Source organism: Lepisosteus platostomus, chromosome 5 (assembly GCF_059453375.1).
Source record: "Lepisosteus platostomus isolate fLepPlt1 chromosome 5, fLepPlt1.hap1, whole genome shotgun sequence".
Classification (NCBI taxonomy): domain Eukaryota; kingdom Metazoa; phylum Chordata; class Actinopteri; order Semionotiformes; family Lepisosteidae; genus Lepisosteus; species Lepisosteus platostomus.
The window spans coordinates 46592944-46604236 of NC_142615.1; the positions used below are offsets into that span (position 1 = coordinate 46592944).

Consider the following 11293-nt stretch of genomic DNA (forward strand, 5'->3'; position numbering starts at 1 on the left):
TTTAAGCGCAGGAGGCGACCTATCCCCGCTCGCTCATTCCCCTGTTCACACGAGCAGTGCGGCTTGTCCGTCTGTTTATTTGTCAGCTTTGGAGAGACACGGGTGCTTGTGTATTAGCGTGAGCGTTTTTTATTCTGATCAGGAACAGTTTTACAAGTCCGCAAAGGATCGAGGAAAGGTTTATCGCCAGCTGAAAAGAGACACAGCGCTTCGGCTGTGGAGACTTGTTCGGCTGGCGTTCGGGGAGTCGTGTTTTTCAGAATTGTATTGAGATCGTTTTCCACAGAGCTCAGATGTCAAAGCACAGCAGCAGCTCTCCACAGCGATCCTCTATAGCGCCCTTTCTCCCGCAGCTCCGTCCTCATTGGAAGGAAGCAAGAGTGAAAGGCTGAAGTGAAATACAGATGCAGCCATTCAAAATGAGCGTTAAAAACCCGCGGTAAAGTAACCAACCCGCAGGGCACCGTAGGGCACCGCGGTAAGTGATTGGCTGGCCAAAATGACCGACAGGGGCACTCGTGGTGCATTGGTTGGTAGTGAAAAGATTTAATAATTTAATGTCTTTACTGTGCACGTTTCAATCCGCTTAGTTTTGAATATTTATATGGAATTTTACCACTAAAGGGAAATTTTAGTAGCTGAGCATAAAAAGAAGAGGAGCATAATGCATCTGAAGGTCATAAACGATATTAATTTAGGAACATAAACATTACTGTATGTACATAAACTGTACTGTGTATGGCTGGTCTTGATAGTTTAAAGAAAAAATACACACCAGTCTTCCATTTCTCCCTAAACATTTTAAGCATGAAAGTTTTATGAAACGGTACCCAAATATGTGATTGCTGTATAGAATGAATTTTAATTTTTAAAAATTATTTAACACGAAAATTAAGCTGTTTACATCTTCCGCCTGAGAACAGTCACCCGTTGCTACCCAACGCAGAAACACAGCCACTAACTAGCAAAGAGAGGACATTAGCTAGCCAATATGATAAAGAAATAAATGATTATTTTGTTTATTTCTTTTGCACATTTATTTGAACATTTCCATCGATTGTACAAGCACTTGGAAACTGTCCAATCCCTAGTTCATCAAGCATTTACCAGTCTGGCGCCGGTCTGTGTCTTCTAGGATATAATGCCAGCGAACTCTTGTTTTTATGTCCACTATAACTACGCTGGGCAAACGTTCCGGGGTCAAATTCTTCCAGCACGGTTGTACCTTTAAAGCGGAGATGACGGCACCGAAATTTTTTGGCGCGCCTTCTCTTTAAAGCCATGGCCAAATATGAAGACAGTACGTACAGTTATAATTCAAACGGAATTAAAAACTACACATCCCAGTTACCATGGTGGTGCTTGTGATCATTGCGTTTAACCAACGAAACAGGGCGAAAAATCAGTCACATGACTTTGGGGCAGAGTTTCGAAAGCTTAACCTATCAGCAACAAAGCGAAATTTACACGATAGGCTACCTCAAACTGTCAGTTACACGACTGTGTATGTCGCTTAAGCCACACCTATTTGGCATTTTAGTTATGGAGGCGAGAAGACGCCCCCCCCCCTCTCTCTGGGTGTCTGATTTGCCGCCATCTTTAACTGTTCGGTGTCCGAATCGGAGTAGCTACGCGTACGAAATAAAGTTAATCCCAACTACAAAACATATATTTTTGTGGTAGGAGGGCGCAAAACATCAGTATTTTCTGCTATTAATTACTGTACGATTTATAGTTGAAATCTGAGCCTAGATATAAAGTTAGATATAAAGTTAAAATCTCGACAAAGCAATGTAGGAAATACAGAGAAAATAAATCCTTTCTGACATCTAAAATCAGTTTCGATCAAGGTCTCTAAAACGAACAAGAAAAAGAGGATTTTCGGAGGGCAATTACTCTGTGTTTATATAGAATAACTGATTTTTGAGCAATCTAATTTCTTGTTCGTTTAAAACAGTGAAATGTCAGCTGCAAAAGATCGCACCAGAAACAGCACTCTCTCTGCCTGTCATAGATGTTCAGGAAAGGCTGGATGAAGTCATGTCAAGTACAATAATTCGGTGATCAATAATAACAGTTGTAGGACAGTATATAAGGAGGATAAGGATTTTGAAGTTGACTCGAAATCTGATAGGTAACCAGTGCAAGGACTTGAAAACAGGTATAATGCATCCCTGATAGGATTCTAGGTGTCATATTCTGAACATATTGAAGATTGCTCAGTGTGGATTTAATTTCCCCAGTGAACAGGATGTGCATTTATTAATTCTAGAAAAAAAGCCTTTCTTGATTTCTCTAGTTCTTAGTTTCTCTAGTTCCCTTTAAAATAAACTATTATTCCACAATGCAGAGTATTACATGGCCAGTATTTACACATGATATTTGTGATTTAAAGAAATTAACACAAGCAGCTTTTGGAGATTTAAGTGTTGGCTGAGTTATTGCAGGATAAAAGACTAGAGATGTTGGCAAGAAGAAGATAATTTGGGGAAAGCTGAGGAATACACTTATAACAAGAACACTTCCTAATGGGGTTAGGCATACTTTTGATGAAGATGATGAAGTTAACAGACTATATGTTTACATAGATACTGAAATAAGGATTGTATTTTAGATTATGTGTAGTTGCTGGCATTGAACTGTGTGTTGGATGCACATGAATTGAAGGAATGGGCAAACATAGCTGATGCGGATCCACAGAGCCAGCATATTAAGATGTTTATAATTAGAGGCAATTTGTTTAAATAACTAGGTATGGATACTGATGTGCAAGAGAGGTGGAAAGGCTGTTTCCTTAAGCCAGCACTATAAGATATTTTATTCTCAGTGAGATGCTGCCATTTCATAGTGGGTTTCTAACACTGTGTATAGTTCCATCCACACAGTGCCTTTACTTCCATCCATTTCTAATCTCTTTATCCAGTACAGAGGATTTGGAGCCTATCCCAGTAAGCAACGGACACAAGGCAGAATACACCCTGGACATAGTGCCAGTCCATCACAGGACAGACAGACACAAACACACACACACCAGGGCCAGTTTTCCCATAAACCAATTAACTTACAAGTATGTTTTGGAGTGCGAGAGAGAGTCATATCACACATATGGAGAAAAACCATCTAACCCAGAGAGAACATGTAAACCCCACACACACAGGATGGCAGGAATTGAACCTAGGACCCCACTACTGCAAGATAGCAATGCTAACCACTTTGTCACCATTATAAATGGATGGATATCTTAGTTATCTTTCTAGTTCACAGGTTTGCATGCATAATTTAATTTTGAAAGCCACTGAGACATCAGGTACTACTGTTGTATTTATGAAAAAGAAACAAAACAAAAAACATACTAACAACTGTGCCATCCTACTTCTTAGTTAATACATTGTATTATTCATAAACAGTTAACATTGTTAGCAAAATATTTTGAATTATATTTAACCCTATTTTTTCTTTATTGTTGTATTTAACTTATTATATGATAGTCAGACTTAATGTATATTTGAACAATGAAAATATATTTTTACAAGATGCGGGGGAAAGTGCAACAGCTTATTACAGTGCTAAATTTAATATTATTGATTGCTAATAGTTTATGCTAACACCTAACTTTCTTAATTAGATGTATTTAAAACAGTGAACTAAGTGTAACATACTATTCAGAAATACAATCGAAAATAGTTTTGTGGTGTTTGTATGGATGAAACGTTTCTAAAATGTATAACGTAACAAAATTAAAGACGATTCTTTAATCTACTTTACGAGTACAACCCCCTCTCTGCCGGAGTGCTGGCTGTGACGAATTAAACCGGTTTCACAGGTTTCAATCACAGACCATGTGACATGGGAGTCAGGAAACTAACACACAGCGCCACCAGATTTGATAACGCTATAAAAACGCTATAAAATAATGTGACTAGGCACCGAACAAGTTTACAGCACAGTACAATAATAAATGCTGACCATGACTTTAGAAGCATAAATTGCCTTACACTCAATTTAAACACAAGCTGTCTTTAGCCCTCTAAGCTGGTTCATACAGAAATGTAGAGATCCAGGCTCAGAACACACAGCTTCATTAGCGAATACATATGCAGGACAACTAGAGAAGACGTTTTAAAGAGGATGGATTTTTAGAAACATCCCATCAGTGACATCACTGAAGTCAACTCCTAGGTACTGTAACTGTCGTGTGGATAGTTTCACAAGAATCAGACAAAGGTTTAAGCATCACTTGTTCTAGATAAAACTGCAAAAAAAAACAACAACCCATAATGTACTTCTTTGCGGCTCTGTTTGCCCAAATCATATATTCACAACTTCAAATTTAGAAAATAATATTACGTACCCAAAATCCGCAATATGGAAACAGAACCTGTGTAATTGTTGATAGATGATGTACTCGTAACATTTTTAAAAGACGAACTACAACATTTAAAAAATGACTTGTATGTACTTGATATCTCTAATCAATCCACGGCGACATTGTTAAAGCAGAGTCCCAGTAAAACGAAACTAAAGCGCCCTGTGCATACCGTTTCGCGCTTCTTATTAGTTGCTCAAAAGTAATTTGACCGTATGAAATGCATAATATAAACCTAGAAACATATACGTGAGCAGTATTTACGTACTGTAGTATCGGTGTTAAGACATACCTCTCAAATACTGTAAATCAAGTTAAAAATATCTCAAGACCGATTCTGGTCATAATGAAACCATGTTTCGTTTATGTTTTCTTTAAAGTACCGAGACCAGCCATATACTGTATGTTTATGTTCCAAAATTAATATCGTTTATGGCCTTCACACGCGTTGCAGTATGCTCCTATTCTTTTTATGCTCAGCTACTAAGATTACCCTTCAGTGGTAAAATTAGATATGAATATTCAATACTTAAACGGGCACAGTTAAGACATTAAATATACATATACATACTGTATACAGTACAGTTTTCATACAGTAATATGTTTATGTTCCTAAATCAATCTCTTTTATGAGCATGTGAAAGGCATGGTGAATCGATTATCAAAAATTACTGTACTTTGCATGATTGGAAACAAATGCGTGATTGCGAAATGCTGTGGTGTTACTTTTACAAAGACGGTCAATGAAAAAAAGAATGTTGACCAGGGCAATACTTTGAGTTTACACTTACAGCTTGTCCAAGGTCATTCATTATTAATACTATTAGTAATATCTTCATTAAAGACTTTGATGGCCACAGCTCAAACATGAGAGGTTGAGCTTTATTAGCTCCACCTTGCCGAAATTCTGGATACTATTATTTTGCTTGTCATATTATAGGAGAATTTACGGTAACTAGCTGTATTTACCGGTAACTTGCGGTAGACTGCGTACAGCGTACCGGAAAATAATGCGGTATCGCCCACGCATTTTGAATGGCAGCATCTGTATGTCCCCCAGCTCTGAGCCCATTGGGCCTGCTGGTGTGACCAGAGCTGCAGCGTCGCCATGCTGGTGGGGTCAGTTCGGCTTTTCTGTTGGAATGAACAGGGGGGTTACATGATGGTGCTGTCTGTGGTCTGGCTGTCCTGCTGGTCTGGATGAGGGGTGCGTAGTGTGGTGCAGGTTCTTGTCCCATCCTGCTCTTGGTCCAGGTTGGAGGGTTGCACCGATTCTGAGTCTTGTTAGCTGGTATGGATGGGTTTGGGGGTGTTGATACCAGAGTGGTCCGGGGGGGGGGGGTGCAGGTGTCTTGGGGGCATTCTTGTTTTTCTGTGAGTTCAGGTTGATTCTGTTGGTTTTGCCACGAATCTCCCTCACGCAGGCAAGTGCTCCCGCATTCCTACGAGCTCTCCCCATACCAAACGTGCACGTGTCAATCAGTCCTCTACTTAAACCCTCATCTGCCCCCCGGTCATTGCTCACGATTGAGATTCTCTCCCGGAGCTTACGTACTAACTACACCTTTGCCTTACTACGACTTCTCCCCTGGACCTCGACCCCGCTTTTCCGACTACCGCTTTAGCCACTCGATTTTGTACCTTCGCCTGTTTTAAGCTTTCTCGGATCCTGACCCCAGCCTGTCTCTTCGTTTACGCCTCTGCCTTCTGAATCCACACCGACGCAACTTCTACGCCTTCCCGGACTCCGACCCCTGCCAGTCCCTCGACTACACTTTCGCTTGTCGATTCTGTGCCTACGCCTGTGCTACGTGTGGAAGACCGAGTCAAAAGGTCAGGACAGTGACTATGCGTGGGAAAGGTTTCTGTTCGCACCTAAGACCACTGTCTTAGGTGCAAACTAAAGCCTGTGATTCCTCACACCCATTCAACCAGAGAAAATTGAAACAGATTGTAGGATGCCAAATGGCACCCCCCTGTCCTGTTTGTTTGACTTCTGACACTGCCCCTTTCCCTGTATGTTCCTTTGATATGTTAAAGTATTGCCTACTTTTAATGTATAAAAAAGGAAAGTATAACTTCAGTCCAGTGAGCATGTCTTGAGTGCTAGGGGAAACCCTTTCTCTGTGATATGCTCCCCTTCAGCTGATTGTATTAAAGATCTCTGTTGACAATCTCCCAACCTGAGTGAAGACTGAGTTTTCTTCGACATACGCCTTCCCGGACTCAGACCCCTGCCTGTTTACTCCGACTACGCCTGCGTCTCGCGCCAACCCTACCAAGGGCACCGCATTGGATCCCTATCCTCAGCAGTCAGCCCCTGCGTGACAGGTTCTGAGTGTCTTGGTTACATCCGTTTGTGTGTATAGATGAAAAAGCTATTGAAGAGCACCCCGACACCCCCCACCCATCTCGGTGGAAGTTGCCATGTTCAAAAAATCCTAAAAAGATAATTAAAGTTTCACACAACAAAGCATGACTGTGAAAGGTCAGGAGGCCTGCCTAATGGTGGTGCTGGCCCCACTAGCACCTCTTCCAGCAGCAACCTTAGTTTTTCCCAGGAGGTCTCCCATCCAGGTACTGACCAGGCTCACACCTGCTTCAGTACTGAAGGCTGCTGATTATGGCCAGCAGCCATATCACCCTGCAACTCACAACTGGCAACCCACTGAAGCTAAGCAGGTGTGAGCCTGGTCAGTACCTGGATGGTAGACCTCCTGGGAAAAACTAAGGTTCCTGCGGGAAGAGGTGCTAGTGGGGCCAGCAGGGGGTGCTCACCCTGCGGTCCATGTGGGTCCTAATGCCCCCAGTATAGTGACGGGGACACTATACTGTAAACAGGCGCCTTCCTTCGAATGAGATGTAAAACTGAGGTCCTGACTCTCTGTGGTCATTAAAAATCCCATGGCGTTTCTTGAAAAGAGTAGGGGTGTAACCCTGGCGTCCTGGCCAGATTTTCCCATTGGCCCTTACCAATCATGGCCTCCTAATAATCCCCCTCTTTGAATTGGCTACATTTCTCTTCCCTCCTCCTCACTGATAGTGGTGAGTGTTCTGGCGCACTATGGCTTCTGTTGGATCATCCAGGTGGATGCTGCACATTGGTGGTGGTGGAGGGGAGTCCCCATTACCTGTAAAGCGCTTTGAGTGGAGTGTCCAGAAAAGCGCTATATAAGTGTAAGCAATTATTATTATTATTATTAATGAGCACAACACTTGATTACAGTAAAAAAATCATTAAAAAATAAAGAAATGTTCCACAACTCAAAGCAAGGTTATATAAGGTTAGGGGAGCTGTCTGATGTGCAAAACACCTGGTTGCAGCACTGTGGCTGTTGTGCTTGAAGAGCTATTGACTCATGAATAGCACCCTCCTATCACCATGTACCGCCTGTCTAATGGTGCCATATTGAAAACATCATAAAAAAATAAAGAAAAGGGACACAGCCACAGCAAGATTGTATAAGGTTAGGGGGCCTGTCTGGTGTGTAAAACACCTGGTTGCAGCACTGTGGCTGTTGTGCTTGAAGAGCTATTGACTCGTGAATACCACCCCCCTATCCCCATGTACCGGCTGTCTAATGGTGTCATATTGAAAAAATCATTACAAAATAAATAAAGGGGCCGCAGCCACAGCAAGGTTGTATAAGGTTAGGGGGCCTGTCTGGTGTGTAAAACATATGGTTTCAGCAGTGTGGCTGTTGTATTTGAATTGCTATTGAGCCATGAAGAAGACCCACCTATCCCAATGTATTACCTGTAGTGTTACCTTCAGAAAATCATTAAAAAATAAAGAAAGGGGTCACAGCCACAGCAAGGTTGTATGAGGTTAGGGACCTGTCTGGTGTGTAAAACATATGGTTTCAGCAGCTGTTGTATTTGAATTGCTATTGTAGCGGCAATGCTTGTTAATAAGACAGAATTAAGCGTTGGTATGCTGTCCTAAAGGAGGCCCCATCTTACCCTCCATCTCTGTGGTGCAGCCACAGAGAAAGTATTCATGCAGGCTGATTTAAGATGTTTTCTTTTGATAAGGAACAAGCTCCCAGACGGGGATGCACTTAGCTAAGCCTGGCTATCATGATCAATGGTCATCCATTGGCGCCTATCAGTCTAGGGAGTGCCGAATGGACATCTGGACTGCATTCCTAAGTGTCAAGAGTAAGTGAATTATATCTCATCTTGACCAACCAATCAGGGACTGGCAGGGCGTGGTAATACCATGTGGGTCTCCAATGCCCGCCAAACTCTCAACCAATCAGCACACATCTGGGTCTTGGTCAAAAAGGGAGCGCAAGCTCAGATCGGGGCTCTCCTTGGCCATTTTCGCGCATCCTCAGAGACAATCACGTGACAACTGCTGTTGTCTGCAAAAGGACTTGGACTTTGTTCTAAGCGCGAGGCCGAGGATCCCGTACGTACTCAAAATTCTACCAACGTGAATGCTCCGCTTGATCAACGGCAGCCTACAGTTGGACCCTCGTCGACAACCTGAATAGCTTATTCAGAAGCAGCGCTGGACCGGGAACGAACCAGCTTCTTCCCGGGCAAAAGAGTGACTTGTGAGGACTCGCGGTCACACTCTGTGCATAGAGACTTTCTACTAGCCAGCCGGACTCCTGGTAGATCCCCTCGGAGCAACGACTGCCCTGCGCGCCGCAGTCAGATTTCTCCGCCCGTCCTACTCCGAGCTGCACCTTGACTGGTTGGCCGGTAGCCAGAGGACGCCGGGACAATGCCCATTGGACAACCACTGCAACAGAGGCTGCAACAGAGCCTGTCAGCTGGATTGGTGTTCGTGCCGGGAGATTCCAAATCCATACACAGTGGATAAGTAAACCCCATGTTCTACATTGCGTCTCGAGAATTCAATTGTACCTCAACACAAGTTGTTATCAATTTAATTCATGAGTAATGTATTTACTTCCGAGTTTAGAGTAACAGTGGGTAATAACACTGGTTAGCGATTTGGTAACCGAACGATATATATTGACATATATTCTCTGTTGTGTATCTCTTTGTGTTTGCATCTCTTCGAGATTATATACCTTGTATATTGGATAACCCTCACAGTAAGGTCTGCCGCTCGTATCCAGGCAGACTAGTATATCTTTGGTGCACAATTTATATTAATAAATGTATCTCGTGTATTGAACCCGTGTGTGTGCGTTGTTAGTTGTTCTGACGATTGATTTTCTAAAAGCTACAACGAACAACCTCGTGATTACTGTTACAATTAATAATTGTCTCAGTAAACCCATCAAACCACTACACTATTGAGCCATGAAGAAGACCCACCTGTCCCAGTGTATTACCTGTAGTGTTACTTTCAGAAAATCATAAAAAAATAAAGAAAGAGGCCACAGCCACAGCAAGGTTGTATGAGGTTAGGGGCCCTGTCTGGTGTGTAAAACATATGGTTTCAGCAGTGTGGCTGTTGTATTTGAATTACTATTGAGCCATGAAAAAGACCCACCTATCCCAGTGTATACCTGTAGTGTTATCTTCAGAAAATCATAAAAAATAAAGGTTCCACAACCCAAAACAAAGCTGGGAAAAGTCAGAAGACCTGCTTAGTGTCCAAAACACTTACTTGCAGCATTGTGGGTGCTGTGATTTAAATGCTATTGGTTTGTGAACAGAATACCCCTATCCCAGTGCATTGTGCCATATTAAATAAAAGCAAGAGAAAAAGAGATTCAGAACGCAAAGCTGTGTCAGTGTTCTGTGTAAAAAATCAGTTTGAACATCATGGGAGCTGTTTTTAATAAGCTGCTGAGAAAAGAATATTTTAATCTTCCTGCTGTCAGTAGTATTGTCAATATAGTTGACCCTTACCTGAATGAAAACAGGGCGTAAAGGAAGGGTTTCAGAAATCAAACAAAGCTTTATTTCTGTGCTTACAGTCTGGGTAATTGGAGACTGCGCTGTTCTGCTTCCTATGGTCATAGGCGGGTTATTCGCACGAAGCCGTATTGAACAGTATTTCTCGCGTTGTGAACGTCTGTTCACAGCGGTCCTCCGGGTTCCAGTAAGTGCGTAATTACGCATCGATGAAAAACCGGAGGTTTAAAAAAAGATAATTAGCCCACTGATAGTTTGATGTAGAGGCTGTGGAAATATCCACAAGTCTTGGTCTTTAAAATGGATTTGGTTTGACGGCGTTCTGTGCTTCCATTGGGAAGATATGGACAAAAGAATATTCGTGCTCGGTCAAAAAAATGTCATTAAAACGAAAAAGTAAAGGCTGTGAAAGCATTCACAATGTATTTTATACACAAAGGAAGTATTCTCGCAACTCTAAGAGGTTTCGTGGTTTAATTTTTTTTAATTGTTGAATCATATTTAAATGTTAAACAACTGAAGAGCATCTTGCTGTAGACCAGGATGGCCGAGTGGTTAAGGCGTTGAACTTAAGATCCAATGGACAAATGTCCACGTGGGTTCAATCCCCACTCCTGGTAGTGTTGTAATAAGCTTTAAGTGACAGAACACTCTATTTAAATATGAATTTACTAAATTTCATTTCAGTTCTCTTCACTCCCACTCCCTGGCATAACTGAGCTCTCACTATCGCATACTGAAGGCTTTACATGCATTAGCTGTGATACAGCTCCCAATAAAGACAGAATCAAACTGTTTGTTCTATTTCTCATGGTGAGCCTCTTCTTGATCCAAATGAAATGGATCATTTAATATGATGCCTCGAGAAAAAAAAAAGGAGTGAATTTCCGCCTATAATGATTGATGCCCCATCAAACATTTTGTAACATCCCCGGAAGATTATACAGTAGAATCCTGGTTTGTGGCTTAAATTCAAGGTAAACAAGACTAAGGAAACGAGTTGGAAACTTGATGTCGAACTGGAATTTAAGTACCCAGAATATTTCACTTCATTGGGCAATATGTGCCAGAGAGGAGCACTTT

At 42.0% G+C, this 11293-nt stretch overlaps 1 non-coding gene across 1 annotated transcript; it reads left to right on the forward strand.

The window, feature by feature from the left end:
- The first annotated feature begins 10747 nt into the window (after positions 1 to 10747).
- Positions 10748 to 10830, forward strand: trnal-uaa (transfer RNA leucine (anticodon UAA)). The gene has a single exon. It is a non-coding gene; the product is annotated as a tRNA-Leu (tRNA).
- The last annotated feature ends 463 nt before the right edge of the window (positions 10831 to 11293 follow it).